Genomic DNA, 14,489 nt, shown 5'->3' with positions numbered 1-14,489 from the left:
TAAGGACCAATTTATTAAAAAGGGTCACTTGAGACCGACTAGGAGCTGCCTCAAACCGTTTAGACCAGTCTAGGACCACCTGAGACCGTCTAGGAGACTAAAAATCGGTCAACAGATTTATACCGTTCGACTAGTGGAAATCGAGACGTTGTTCTAAAAATCAACATCTCGCCTCGGCCGATTTTTAGAACACTTATCCTAGCTCATACAAACTCACTTAAAAATCCTAGCCCATATAAACTCACCTAAAAATCAAAATCCCAATCATTGCCCATATAAACTCAACTATTGATCATATTTTATTACTATCAATGAACTTCTCTATTATTTAGAGAGACCTAATCCAAGTTGTTAAGAAACTCTCATCTTCTGTGTCCATGTTTTGGGGTTTCCTTTCGGCTTTTAGTTGAAAAATAATTTCATTCTTTGTTTTATTTTACCTTTTTTTTATTGAATCAATTTTATTTATTAATCTACCGTGAGAGATTTGATAGTTTATTCTTTGTTTGTAATCTTTTGTTCTTCTTTATATATGGTTGTCGTTTGTCTCCCTAAATTAGTGTTACATGTTTCCTTCATGGAAAAACAGAAGTGTTTTATCTATCATCACATAGATCTGACTCATTGAAAGGTCATAAAGAGTAACACTGTGAAATCGATTCTGGATGAAGTGTGTTTCTCGTTGTTGTGTCAAAACCATTTCAAGTATTATCTACTATTACTTTCTCACGATCTATGATTTTGAAGGTACAGATTCAAACTTCTCTATTATACTTCTATATTGTAATTTTTAATTACTTGTATCGAAATGTAATACTATTCACATTTAAATGAAACAATTTTTTTTTCTCAAAAACTATTAAGCATATTTTATTATCATCAATAAACTTCAATTTCTATTAATAAAATAACTTAAAGTCTTATTTTTACCAATAACACTACATTAATATTAAAATGAGAATTTCGACATATGGCCCAGAATTTACATTATGAGGTTGTTTGTTTCAGTTTTTCGAAGCAACATTTAGCGTTTCATTTAAAACCGTAAGAAATATAATATTTGATTAGCTTTATACAAGATCAGTGTTTAACATTTTTTTTGGAAACAGTAACGTTTTTTAGCTTTTCATGAAAAGCTACAAAATAAGCTTTTCGTGAAAGTTGTTTATATATATTTGATGTCGACAAAATTATCTTTCTCATTTTCAATAATATTTCTTCTTTAATACTGTTCCTATTTCTATTATATTATTACTCAAAAAAACAAGATTTTGCGACATTCAATAAAATTATAATTATAATTTTTTTTTGTTTAATGATGTAGATTATTTTCATTAATTTGGATTGTATTTTCTATTTAGCAAATTCCAAATATAACCGTATGGTTTCACCGATTTACAAATGGGTGTTTGTGGTTCTTCTGTTGCTAAAAAAGAACTAAGATCATCGCCGTTAGCAAAACTAAGAACTTTTAGGTTGATACTGTCAGTTTAACTGTTGGTAACTTGAAATTAGAAAATTTCAAAAATTACATTTGTTTAGTACTACATTTACAATGTAACTACATTTTCAATTTTTCAAAAATCATAAATGTTTTTGAGCATTTTCTATCTAAACATGCACTTTCTCTCTCCTAATAAAAGAAATACAGTAAAACCTCTATATATGAATACACTTAGGACTGGACTATTTGTATAACAATTGGGAGGTTATTACCAATGTTATCAGAACCGGACCGGACATCAAACCGGATTGGTAACTGGGTCACAGGTCACTTGGTCGGACCGGATAGCTCGGATTGGTCGAACCAGATGACGTTATAAATAAATAAATAATATTTATACATATTAAATATATATAACTAATTTAAAATTATTTTTATACATTATATATATACAAAATAAATTATAAACAACATTTGGTTTGTTATTTTTTGTTAATTTGAGTCTTAAATTTATGACGAATAAATTAAGTTCAGAATAAATTAAAATATATCAACGTATTCTATATCATGAGATCTTTTTAAAAATATATTATAAAACTCAAAACGGACAAGTAATGAATAAGAAATTGATGCTCAAAGTGAATGACTTAAAATGGTTTGAAAGAAGATAAAGGGAAATTAAGCATTCACACATCCCACATAGGAAAGAAAGTAGAAACCTAACTAGTTTATAAGTAAATGATATTTACAAACCTTTAACTAATTACTAGGGAAAATGCTCTCTCACACGCAGGGGGGTGCAATTGATTAGCTATCGGGTTGGGGGCGCACCCGCACGACGCGAATGCCGCACACCCGCCTACATTCTACCTAGCCACCCAAATTTTTCCAAACAATTGGAGAGACCCGGGTTTGAACCGGGACGAGCCTGATAACATTGGTTATTACTAAATAGAGGTTGGAGAGACCCGGGTTTGAACCGGGACGAGCCTGATAAGATTGGTTATTACTGAATAGAGTTTGGTAATAGAGGTTATTACTAAGTTGGGATATAACAAAATAAAGGTTATTCCTATATAGATTATTCCTATATAGAGGTTTTACTGTACCTAAATGACCTCAAAATTAGAAGGTTCATCAACAGTCAGAACTGATAGTGTCAACGTAAAAATCCCTACTTTTGCTAACGATGAGGACCTAAATCCTCTTTTTGCAATAAAAAAAACCATAGTCACTAATTTACAAATCGACGAAACCACATAAGTTACATTTGGAATTTTTTATATATATAATTTAGGCTTAATATATCAAAAGCCCTCTGAACTTGACTAAAAAGGTTGATTGACATTCTGAACTTACATGATGTCTCATTAACCCCCAGCTTTTTTAAAATAGCCTATTGGCTACTTGAATTTGTTTAAAGTGGCCTATTGACCCTCTGAACTTGCTTACCGTGATCCATTTCCCTATTGAACTTGTTTAAAGTGGCATACGTTGCAATTTTTCTAAATTTGTAAAAGAAATTCAAAACTTAAAAAATGAAAGCCTAATTCGCGATTCTAAGTCTTTAAAACAAATTAACTTTCTGTTTTGTTTATAAAAAAAAAAACTTTCTGTTTTGTACATCTTTATGCCGTTTTTATAGATTTAAGGACTTAATCATGACACTTTAAGCAAGTTTAAGAGGTTAATGAGACACCATATAAGTTCAGGAGGCCAATCAAACTATTTGCACAAGTTCAGGGAGCAACTGATATTAAGCCTATAATTTACTTATTGATTAATTTAAAATATGACCATATTAGATATTTTACATACTAACAACAACATATCATCAAAATTTTATTAAATACTAATAATTAATCAGCTAATAACAAACAGTTAACAGCTACCAGCAACAACAGTTATCAACTAACTGCTGAACCAAATAGGTCCTAAGTTAGTTACTTTAATCAGCATTTCTATATTAGAATAATGAGAATTCAATTTATTTTATTGGTGCATGTCAGATATTAATATGAATTTAGCATGATATGGTATCAGAACCTTTTTAACCAAATTGTATGGATATATGTTGTACATGCTTCAAATACCCTGGATATTTATACAGGGATGTGTCAAATATTAAAATGAATTGTGCCTTCAAATATTATGTTTAACCTTTTAATTCAAGGGTGGTTTCATGACATTGCAATTAAAGTTTTATGACCATAGTTAAATATATAGAAAATATTTAACTTAGACAATGTTTTTTTTTTGGACAACTAACTTAGACAATATTCATCGGCTCATTTGCCTACTCAGTTCACTCAATTAGGGATGGCAACAAGTACCCTACCTGCAGGTATTTGGCATTATCCAACCCTAATAGGACTATCTATACCCTGTATAAAAGGGTATGGGACGGGTATGGGATCAAAACCATTACTCATTAGGGTAATGGGACGGGTATGTGAATGCCCCCTAGGGTACCCGGTACCCGTTACCCATTATAATTTTTTTTTTAATAAATATCAATTGTTTTTTAGATGTGAGATTTGAACCACAAAACGACTTACAATTCTCAAACTTCAGAATGAATGTTCAAGATGAACTTAAACAACTATAAACAGACTGAAACGAAAAAACTAACAAGAAATTTTTCTTTGTTTCTTTTTCTTTTTTTTTCTTCTTTTTTATGCCTTTGACTTTTTTTTCTTTTTTTTTTCTGAGGCTTTTTTCTGATTTTTTTTTAATATAGAAAACCTTTGAATTAGAACAAGAAAGCTGCTATTTCGCTGACTAATGTCTATTTAGACACTTTTTGAAGCACACCCATATATACTATAACTTTTAAATGGATAATTTATTAAATTTATACTTTGTTAAATTTGTAATATTTTTTGTTTCATTTGATGATTCTTAACGGGTAAGGGTAACAGCGGGTACCCGCAAATTAAATGGGACGGGTATGTGATGCAAAAGGTATACCCGTTAAGGTAATGGGAAGGGTACGGATAATTAAAAAATAAAAAGGTAAGAGTTTGGGATTTGACATTACCCGCGGGTACCTACCCATTGCCATCCGTACACCCAATCCGTTTTTCATGAGTTGAGTTTGGATATATTTTATTTAATATTTGGTCCAACCCAGTTTGGACACATACAAAACCGAATCACAATCTATATTAGGTTCGGTTATTTTAATATTCTGATTTGGTTCATTTTTTAATTTTAACTTAGTTTAGTAATCGGTTTTCGATTCGGTTACTAAAATAATATCGGTGTACTTAATATATAAATATAAAAAATATAACTTTATCTTTACCTATATAAATAACTTATAAAATGTAAAATCCAACTCCCAAATAATATAATTTAATCTTTACATATATAAATTTTGACTTAGTAACCTTTAATTTCTTCAATTTTTATAGAGATGCATTCTTTGAAAAGCAATGAAACAAAAATATACAAGAAATGAAATATTATGAGTTTTGGGTTATTCGGTCAGTAATCGAACCGAACAGAAAACTTTCAGTTACCAACCTTATTAGGTTCGTTTCTAAAAATAGAACATACACTACAAAAAATGTGACTTTTGGGTACAAATTGTTAAAGACAATTTAGATATATTGTCCCCCAATTCTCACTTTAAAACTAATACGAAGGACAATTAGATTATTGTCTCCAACTCCTTTTTTTTTTTTTGGTAGAAAAGGAAAAGAAAAACGAATAACAACAAACTACCCAGGAATTAGCCTAGGGAAGCTAACCCCAATCCTATCTTCTAAGAGAAGATGAGAGATGAAACTAGGGGAAACAGGAAGGGTAGTAACGCCTAACGTCCCTTCATGGCCCGCCGCCGCCAAGCGATCAGCAACACGATTCTGCTCTCTAAAAATGTGTCTGAACTCTACGAACTCAAAGGAGGAGCAAAGCCTTATAATAGCTTTGATGAGGTTGCGACTGTTAAGACCCATAGAATGATTCTCAGAAATCATTTTGATTGCTTCCAAATTATCAGACTCCACAGAGAGCCTCTTAACACCCAGCCTTTTAGCAAGATTGATTCCAGTAAGAATAGCTCAGAGCTCCGCAGAAAAGGAAGAACCCAACCCTAAATTCTGGGAGAACCTAGAAAGCCAGACGCCCCCTACATCTCTAAGCACACCTCCAGCCGCAATCTTACCGTTACTGAGGCAGGAACCATCAGTATTCAGCTTCACAACCCCCTCTCTTGGCCTGCTCCATCCCACGAGATGGACATCACAACACTGAGAGGCTCTGGCAAGGGACTCTCCTTTGAAACTATCGATAATAGAGAAAAGTTTTTTCGAGAAGAAATCAGCTAAGTTTGTCATAAAAACAGTTTTATCTCCAAAAATCTCCTCGTTTCTCCATTTCCAAACTTGGTGACAGATAATAGCAAAGAAAATGTCACCATGCTCCATGTATGGAAGCAACTTTCCTCTAACACCATCAGAGAACCAGTCGACCTCAGAATGTGCCATGAAGGAAGAGAAAATATGGTGTGGGAGAATTTTCCTCCAAACCTCTTTACTATTAGAGCAATCTCTAAGAGCATGGCACAAAGTCTCAACATGGCCTCTGCATCTACTGCAAGCTCCAGAATCAGCCAAGTGCCTTCTGTGCCTATCCGAATTAGTAAGAAGCCTGTCCTTAACGCCCAGCCACAGGAAACTCTTAATACGGAAAGGAACTTTAAGGGTCCAAATCGACTTCCACACATCCGAGGGAGGATCAGATCTAAAGAGAGAGAAAGCTTCAAAGGCCGATTTGCAAGAATAAACTCCATTGTTAGTCAGCGCCCAACAGTGCCTATCCAAGTCTTCCTCTTGATTACTCACCTTCACTCCCCGCATTCTAATGAGAGTCTCAAGGCTAAAGAAAGTATCAAACTTTGACCAGATCCAGTCCCCTTCCGAGTCAACCATATCGGCAATCCTCCAGTTGCGTATATCACTAGGCGGGGAGGAAGAACACACCTCAATTAACGGTTTATCCCCAATCCAGTTATCAAACCAGAAACTAATGGACTTACCATTCCCCACCTCCAGGCCAACTCCCAAGCAGAACAGGGGACAAATTTACAACAGAAATTAGATAAATATTTACATTTAAACTTATGAATGATAGGGGACAATTAATTGGTTAACTTTCAACCACGTTATACCTAAAAAAATATATCGAAATATTTCCCAAAACTTCAATTTTCAATTTCTCTGGTTCCATCCAAAAACTTTTGAAATTCCTAGATCCTACCGGAGAATCGGCTGATTTAATCCTAATCGGATTGAAAATGAGATCCTCGCATATGAATATTCCACATTTAATCAGAATTTTCCTCTCATGGCCAATCGCTCGAAACCTCGTCTCTGCGCCTCACTGTCTCTCCTTCTTTTTTGCATTTCTTCCTCTCTATTTTCGGTTTTCTTATTTTCTTTCTTATAAAACTGAGTTCTTGATCTCTATTGTTGGTTTGTTAAATTTCAGTTTCAGATGAATGGGTACATGAACAAATAGAAGATGTAAACTAATTTTCAAATTCCATTATTTTGTGTGTAAAATTGTGTGTTGAGTGTTCGCTAATGAGAACATGGTTTTGGCAGTGTTCAGATTTCCTTTTTTGGTCTTTCCATCACTATTTTAATGTATATACTCTATTATTATTATTATTATTTATTATTATTATTTCTCCATTGTGGTTTGCTAGCTTGCTGCTTACCTCTAGTATTACTAGAATCCTTGTTAATTTGTGAAATTCAAATAATCTTCATGTCGAATTTTAGGAATCTACAGGAGGATATGTTGAAGCAAGGTATCTAACAGAGATTTAACAATTTGAAGATGTCGAGTTCAGGTTACAGGTAATTCCCCTTAGACTTAATAAATTTTGATTTTGTTTCAAGAGATATTCTAGTTATTCATTTGGTTTGGGATTGAATCATAAAGCATGGGTTTAAACTCTTAATGCCTAATGAATTTTTCATCTCTCTTGAATGTAAAATATTCTACTCTACAATTTGATACAGAGCTCTTCACATTTTGCAAAATCTAATGGGTTCAATTCAAAGAATTGGATACGCAAACAATATATTCTATCAATAGAAATTCAGTAGTTATTGGCATTCCAGCTGAAGACTTTGCTGCCACATATTTAGGGCCAACTAGAGGTGGAACAACTACTTCAAAAGATAAAAGTAATGAAGTTTCAGTTATGACATATATATAATTACATGCTTTTAGCTTTTTAAGATATTCTTATGCATGCATAGATTCTCTTGAAATTAATTTTTCTAACTTTCAACCATTAGCCCTAGAAATAGATGGTTCTTATCTTACTATTATCATCACTATGCTTTTCCTTTCCTTTTTGTGAAGAACGAGACATTTTTTTACCTGAAATACAAACATCAAAATCGAAAGACAACGTTAAGGGACGATGAGCACAAACACGAAGCTTCATCTGCATCTGAACACATGAGTAATTTTGATACTCAATTAAGAATAATTCATAAAAAAGAAGCATAAAGAAGAATCAGTGCAAGGTAGGTCCTTGATAAGAACACCATATAGATCACATCAATGAGGAGAAACTAAACCATAAAGTTTCATAAGCTGTTATATGCATGGTCCATGAACAATCCACCCAAACAAACCAACATGTGAAGTTCACAACTTACAGGTGAACCCAAGAAAAAGGCTATTAGATCTAACTACAATTAACCAAAAAAAAGCTAGGTTCGAACTTGGGAGTCTCAGGTTTGCATGTTTTGAAGATTAATGCAGTTGATACTACCTCAGCTCAACCAAAAGAATGAAAATGAGTCATCCAAAAACAACAATCCAAACTAGCAAACCAGATTATCCAAAATCACTGAACACAAGTCAATAAACAAAAAAAATTGATCAATCTCAGTCGTGCTCATTTAGAGTTTCAAATATATGCAGAATACATAATAATGAATCTGACACTTGGATGCTTCATTGGAATTCAGATGGAAAACGGTAAATAGTAGCATCTTTCCCCTGATAGGAATGGAAAACGGTAAAATTTCCACTTTCCATCAAAATGTCAAATATCAAGGCCCATTATTAGATGTCTTCATCCACATTATCGGTTGCAACGAGATCTCAGCTATGCAATGCATTATTTCACTGTTGTACCACAAGACTAGTTAGCTTTACAGTGTGATGTTCTATCTCACTATGCAATTTTGTCCCATAAAAAAACTCTACTGCTTAGCCACTATAACCTGTTTCTTTCAGGGGTTCTCTTGAAGAATAGAAAATAATGCTAGGTTAGAAGAACAGAAAGCATGGCATACTTAAAGCACCAAAGGAACATATAGTATGTTCTGTTTTCATATAATCAGGAAAGAAAAATACTAAACAAAAGCTACTGCAAATAATATTCTGTTTGCAATGAAAAGAAGAACTAATTAATCCCGACAGCACTAAACACTCAACGTTGCTATCATTTTGATTCGAAGTGAACAATTTTTTTTATTCCATTTCCTATTATTCTTACACCATTTATTCCAACCTCTCTGCTATATTCACAATGTCAAAATATCAAGGTCCATTACTAAATCTCTTTCCCTACATTATTCCTTGCAACCAGATCTCGGATATTATCACTAAATGCATTAATGTTGTTCTCCTAAATCTGATGCTTAAACAATTATCTTACTAGCATTAGTACTATTGATTAATTGCTTTATGGTATAATGTTAGTACTATCTTGAATTGTTTAATGGTTCTTAACATACAAAATTTATACCTGTGCCTTTTTAGTTTTTTGGTTTATGAACGTGGTCTTCTTTTCAAAATTTAAAGTTAATTTTTGCTATTTGACCTGTTTTTTTTGACCTATTTGTTTACAACTATTGGGGTACATTTTATTTATGGCTTAATACATACCCAGCCCCCTAAAGTTGTCCATTTTATTCATTTAACCCCTTCAACTTAAGGGACATCCTTTTAACCCCCTAAACTCCTAAAAAACGCTACTTTTAACCCCCTATCATCCGACGTGGCATTGACCTAGTCAACGTTTGTGTCTCAAACGCAGGAGGCGCGTGGGAGGATTTTGTTCTTGCCTCCAACGGTAAAAAAAAATGCATACAGCCCCCTAAAGTTGTCCATTTTGTTCATTTAACCCCCTCACCTCACGGGACAACCCTTTAACCCCCTAAACTCCAAAAAAATCTTAGTTCCAACTCAAGTACGGGCATTGGAGATAAAGAAGATTTAATTGGTGCCTTTCTAATTTTTAATTGGTGCTTTTTTTGGTCTCAATCCACGTTGGAATTGTAAAAAATGCTTTAACTTTGTATGAATTATGACCACAGTGTATATAGATACAGTGGAAGGCAATACAAAGGAAGAGTTAAAATCTGATTTGATATGAAGTATAGAATACAGTGGAAGAGAAGTGATGACTAAATGATATTTATAGCAAATTTTCAATATTAAGGACTTTCAAAAGAAGAAAGTAGGAAAGAAAAGAGCAAATTATACACACGGACAACATTATATCTCGGCAGTCTAAAATATGGGGTTAAAAGTAGCATTTTTTTGGAGTTTAGGGGGTTAAAGGGGCGGCCCGTGAGGTGAGGGGGTTAAATGAACAAAATGGACAACTTTAGGGGGCTGGGTAATTCAGGATACACACGTGTCACGCGCGTGATACACACGGACAACATTATATCTCGGCATTCTAAAATAGGGGGTTAAAAGTAGCGTTTTTTTGGAGTTTAGGGGATTAAAAGGATGTCCCTTAAGTTGAAGGGGTTAAATGAATAAAATGGACAACTTTAGGGGGCTGGGTATGTATTAAGCCTTTATTTATTTACTTACAGCATAATATTGAGCAAATGAGGTGGATTTCTTCATATATGCCATTTTTATCACTGCATGACCTGTTTTCCTTTGATGATATTAATAAATGATGCAAAATGCAGTAGCAAAGTTGTTTGCTGTCATTTCTCTACAGATGGGAAGTTATTGACCAGTGTTGGGCATGACAAGAAGGTAACATTCATTGACAAGAATTAATTTAATGTAGAGAGAATTTTGGCTGCTTGATTTTACTAAAGCAACTAGATAAGTGGGTTAATTTCTAAACTTCTGTTGCAGGATCCATTTTTTAATACCTAGAATAAGGGAGGGTCCGAAACTGCCAAAAGGACAGCTGTTGGAACCACAACTAACAAGAAGAAGGCATCTTCAACTAAAAATATTATTGATGATCTATCTATAACCTTTGAAGGTAGTTGTTATTTTTCTAATCATTTAGGTCTTTTTCAGTTTTGTATTGGCCTAACCAGATTTTTGTTTGCAAAAGGTACGAGAACAACTGGTGATTTCCCAAAGGTTGAAGGGGAGACTGAGGAAAGACGAGAAGCTAGGTTGGAGCGCCATCAAAAGACCCAAGAGCGTGTGACAAGTTTTGTTTTATACGTGTTCTTAAGGAGTTCCACATGTTTCCATTTAGCGACACGCCATATTAGATCAAATTGTGTTAATTGTTAAGTATTTTTCTTTTTCTTCAGGCAAAAGTTCTAGCTCATAAGAATCAAAGGGACCGAGCTAAGAGAGATGTAAGTGGTACAAGTATATTTTATCAGAATTCTTTTTCACCAAAAAAAATATCAGGATTTTCAATATGGAACTGCAGTCAAGGATACAGACTTTCACTTTCCCTTTTTTCTCTACCACACTCTCCATGTACAGGCCAGAACACTGAATTCAGATTATTCATTTAAAGGTTGTTGCTTTAGTTCTTGTTCTTGCTTGTGTAATTGGCTATGGAGCACTATGAGACTGTCAAAGATATTGGATTAGGGAATTTTAGAGTAGCCAAGCTGGTTAGAGATAAATAGACAAAAGAGCTTTTTGTTGTTAAGTTTATTGAAAGAGGTATCAAGGTCTGTAGTGTTCTTTAATTATCCTTACTTGTTTGTGGCAAATTTTCATTGATTCAATTTGCTGTTTGTTGTTTAATTTTGTTCTGCAATTTAGGATTTATCATCTGGTTTTATGTTTGCAGATTGATGAAGATGTTCAAAGGGAAATAATGAACCACCTATCACTTAAGCATCCCGATATAGTCAGATTTAAAGAGGTCTGCATCTGAATTATTTTGCTTATTTCTTTATTTCTAGTCATTGATCTATGCTGCACTAGCCGAGCTGCTACTTTGCTCTACTAAAATAGAATTCCATGAATGTTACATATGACAAACAAATTTGATCATCTTTCCTTAATCTAGGGCCGGCCCTGGGCCTTGATTTTTGTGGCGCAGGCCCAGGGCCCATAGATTATAGGGGCCCCAAAAATATTTTTTTCATTTAGTATATATAAAAAAAAAAAAAATTAAAACCTACCGTTAACACGAGATCTCTCTGCGTCTTCCGTTCCTCTTATGCGTTGCGTCTTCCGTTCCCGGTCGATCTCCTCTTGTACGTTGCGTTGGTCTTTTTCCAGGCTTGGTTTGTTGCTGCTCTTCCTGGCCACCTGCGTTGCTCCCTCCTAGTAAATCATATGTATGAATTTATTTGGCTGCTGTTTATATTTTTTTATTTTCCTGTTTGATTTCTTTTATATAAGTTTGATTTATATTTTGCTTTTGCTGTTTATATTTTGCTGTTTATATTTTTTAATTTTGCTGTTTATATTTTTTAATTTTGCTGTTTATATTTTTTAATTTTGCTGTTTTATTTTGGTAGATAAGTTTGATTTTGATTTTTTACATAATTTAGACTAATCTGTTGATTTTGATTTTGCTGTTAAATTATTTAGTACAAGCCTTTTGATTTTACTGTTTGATTTTTTAGATAAGTTATTTGAAGAGTTCAGACAGTAGCATCTTCACTGAATACTGATTATCAAGTGACAAGTTAGCGAACGTCTTATTGTCAAGGTGTTATCTTTCTTAAAAGTCGGATTAAAAGTGTGAAACCTATTAGGTTTCAAACTCCTCAAATTAAATTGGCTTTGGAGGAATTGAAAAAAAATTGTGATGATGCCAAATCAAAGAGTGATGCAGATAGTTTAATAGATGCCATAGAGAGTTTTGAGTTTTTGCTTAGTATGATTATTTGGTATGAAATCTTGTTTGCTATTAATATGGTAAGTAAGAAATTGCAATCTAAATCTACGTGCATTGACTCTACCATGAAACAGTTGGAAGGTGTAATATTATTTTTACAAAAGTTTAAAGATGAAGGCTATGAATCTTGTTTGAATGTTGCTAAAGATGTTGCTTTTGATATGGATGTGGAGCCTATTTTTCCAACAAAACGTCGGATTACTAGAAAAAAACAATTTGATGAGAATGATTGTGAAGAGGAAATTAAGACTCCCCAACAGTTATTTAAAGAAGGGTATTTTTTGATTGTTGTGGACATGGCTTTAGTTTCATTAGAAAATAGATTTGAGCAATTAAAATATTTCGAAAGCATTTTTGGATTTTTATTTAATTCAAAAAAATTGAAATCATTAGATTGCGATGATTTAAATGATTTTTTTCTGAAGTGAAAGTATTGCAAATTACTTTGTCATCTGTTGAATTAATGTCAACTATTGAAATTCTAGAGTTTGTTAAAGCCGCAGATTGTTATCCAAATGTTTCTATTGCTTATAGGATTTTATTAACTTTACCTATTACTGTAGCATCAGCTGAACGAAGCTTTTCAAAACTAAAGTTAATAAAAACTTACTTGAGGTCATCAATGTCTCAAGAAAGGTTGAGTGGTTTAGCAATTTTGTCTATTGAGAAAGAAATTTTAGGAACTATGGATGCTGATATTATCATTAATGATTTTGCCTCTCGTAATGCTCGGAGAAGTAAACTTTTTTAATTATTTGCACACTTTGTTTTGTAGGTAATTAAAGATGATATTCAATGTTGGAAAAGAGTTAGAAATTGAAGAATATCAACATAGAGACCGTTCTTTAGTGGTTTAGAACAATTTTGATTATGTTTAGTGTATTTTGAAGTTGTATTATTAACAATATTGATTTTGTTTAGCACATTTTAAAATTACAACAGATGTTTGGGGGTTGTTAGGGAGTGCCAACCTAGTTGGGATGTCCGACAACCTCTATTTCAACTTCTAAAGAAATTTTACTTTTAGAAATTTGGTATTAAAGGGCCCAATTGTATTCTCTCGCCCCGGGCCTACAGAATGTCAAGAACGGTCCTGCCTTAATCGTCCCCTATTTTATCAAGAAACAAACTAGTATATGTCCACTAATTATGTCGGCGGACTAGATGCTTATGTTTAACTTTCCTTGCATAAAGCATTCTAATTAGAGCTAAGTAATTTCTAGTTTTTCTGCTATTGAGTTTAACACAATTCGAGATTTTATAATTTCAGATCCTGTTAACACCTACCAATCTAGCCATTTAATGGAGTATGCTACAAGTGGAGAACTCTTTGAGAGGATATGTAATTCTGGTAACAGACCAAATCTTTGTATTGACAGGTAAAAGCTTCTCAGTTGCTATTCTTATATTTATGGCCAAGGAAAAAAAAGAGAAAAATTGTTCACTGTAAACCCCATTTGGATTTATTTTTCTTCGTCAATAATATTGGAAATTTGAATTCTTACTCTTATTAGAAAAGTTTATTTGAAAGTAAGTTGTATTATGTTATGTTTGTTGTAATGATTGATATGTGAATCACCTTTTTCCTAAAACATGGAGTACAAAAACAGTCCCCTAACAATAGGGACAAAAGTCGTCTCTCATGTAGGGGACGACAATTGTCCTTTTATTTTGAGACAAAAAATGTCCCTTAAGAACAGGGACATCAGTCGTTTCTTATGTATGGGGACGACAATCGTCCTTCTATTTGGAGACGAAAAATGGTCTCGTAAGAGTAAGGACGAAAGTTGTCTCCTTTGTATAAGGACGATAATTGTCCTTCAAATTGGGGACAACATTTGTCCTTATTGGTAAGGACGACAATTGTCCCACAAAATGGGGACAATATCAACTTTTTTGTCCCCTATAGCATCGGGTATGCTCGCA

At 33.3% G+C, this 14,489-nt stretch overlaps 1 long non-coding RNA gene across 9 annotated transcripts; it reads left to right on the top strand.

Annotated features, from left to right (window-relative positions):
* The first annotated feature begins 6,598 nt into the window (after positions 1-6,598).
* On the top strand, positions 6,599-14,028 carry LOC136229997 (uncharacterized). Of its 9 annotated transcripts, none has more exons than XR_010689228.1 (7): positions 6,599-7,314; positions 10,414-10,483; positions 10,589-10,721; positions 10,797-11,052; positions 11,502-11,576; positions 11,939-11,997; positions 13,834-14,028. It is a non-coding gene; the product is annotated as an uncharacterized lncRNA (long non-coding RNA). The 9 variants fall into 9 exon arrangements; XR_010689226.1 differs by lacking the exon at positions 13,834-14,028 and adding an exon at positions 13,339-13,827; XR_010689231.1 differs by lacking the exons at positions 11,939-11,997; positions 13,834-14,028 and adding exons at positions 7,480-7,620; positions 13,339-13,827.
* The last annotated feature ends 461 nt before the right edge of the window (positions 14,029-14,489 follow it).

The sequence above is a fragment of the Euphorbia lathyris genome, chromosome 5, assembly GCF_963576675.1.
Source record: "Euphorbia lathyris chromosome 5, ddEupLath1.1, whole genome shotgun sequence".
Lineage (NCBI taxonomy): Eukaryota > Viridiplantae > Streptophyta > Magnoliopsida > Malpighiales > Euphorbiaceae > Euphorbia > Euphorbia lathyris.
This window is presented reverse-complemented; position numbering and strand designations above follow the sequence as displayed.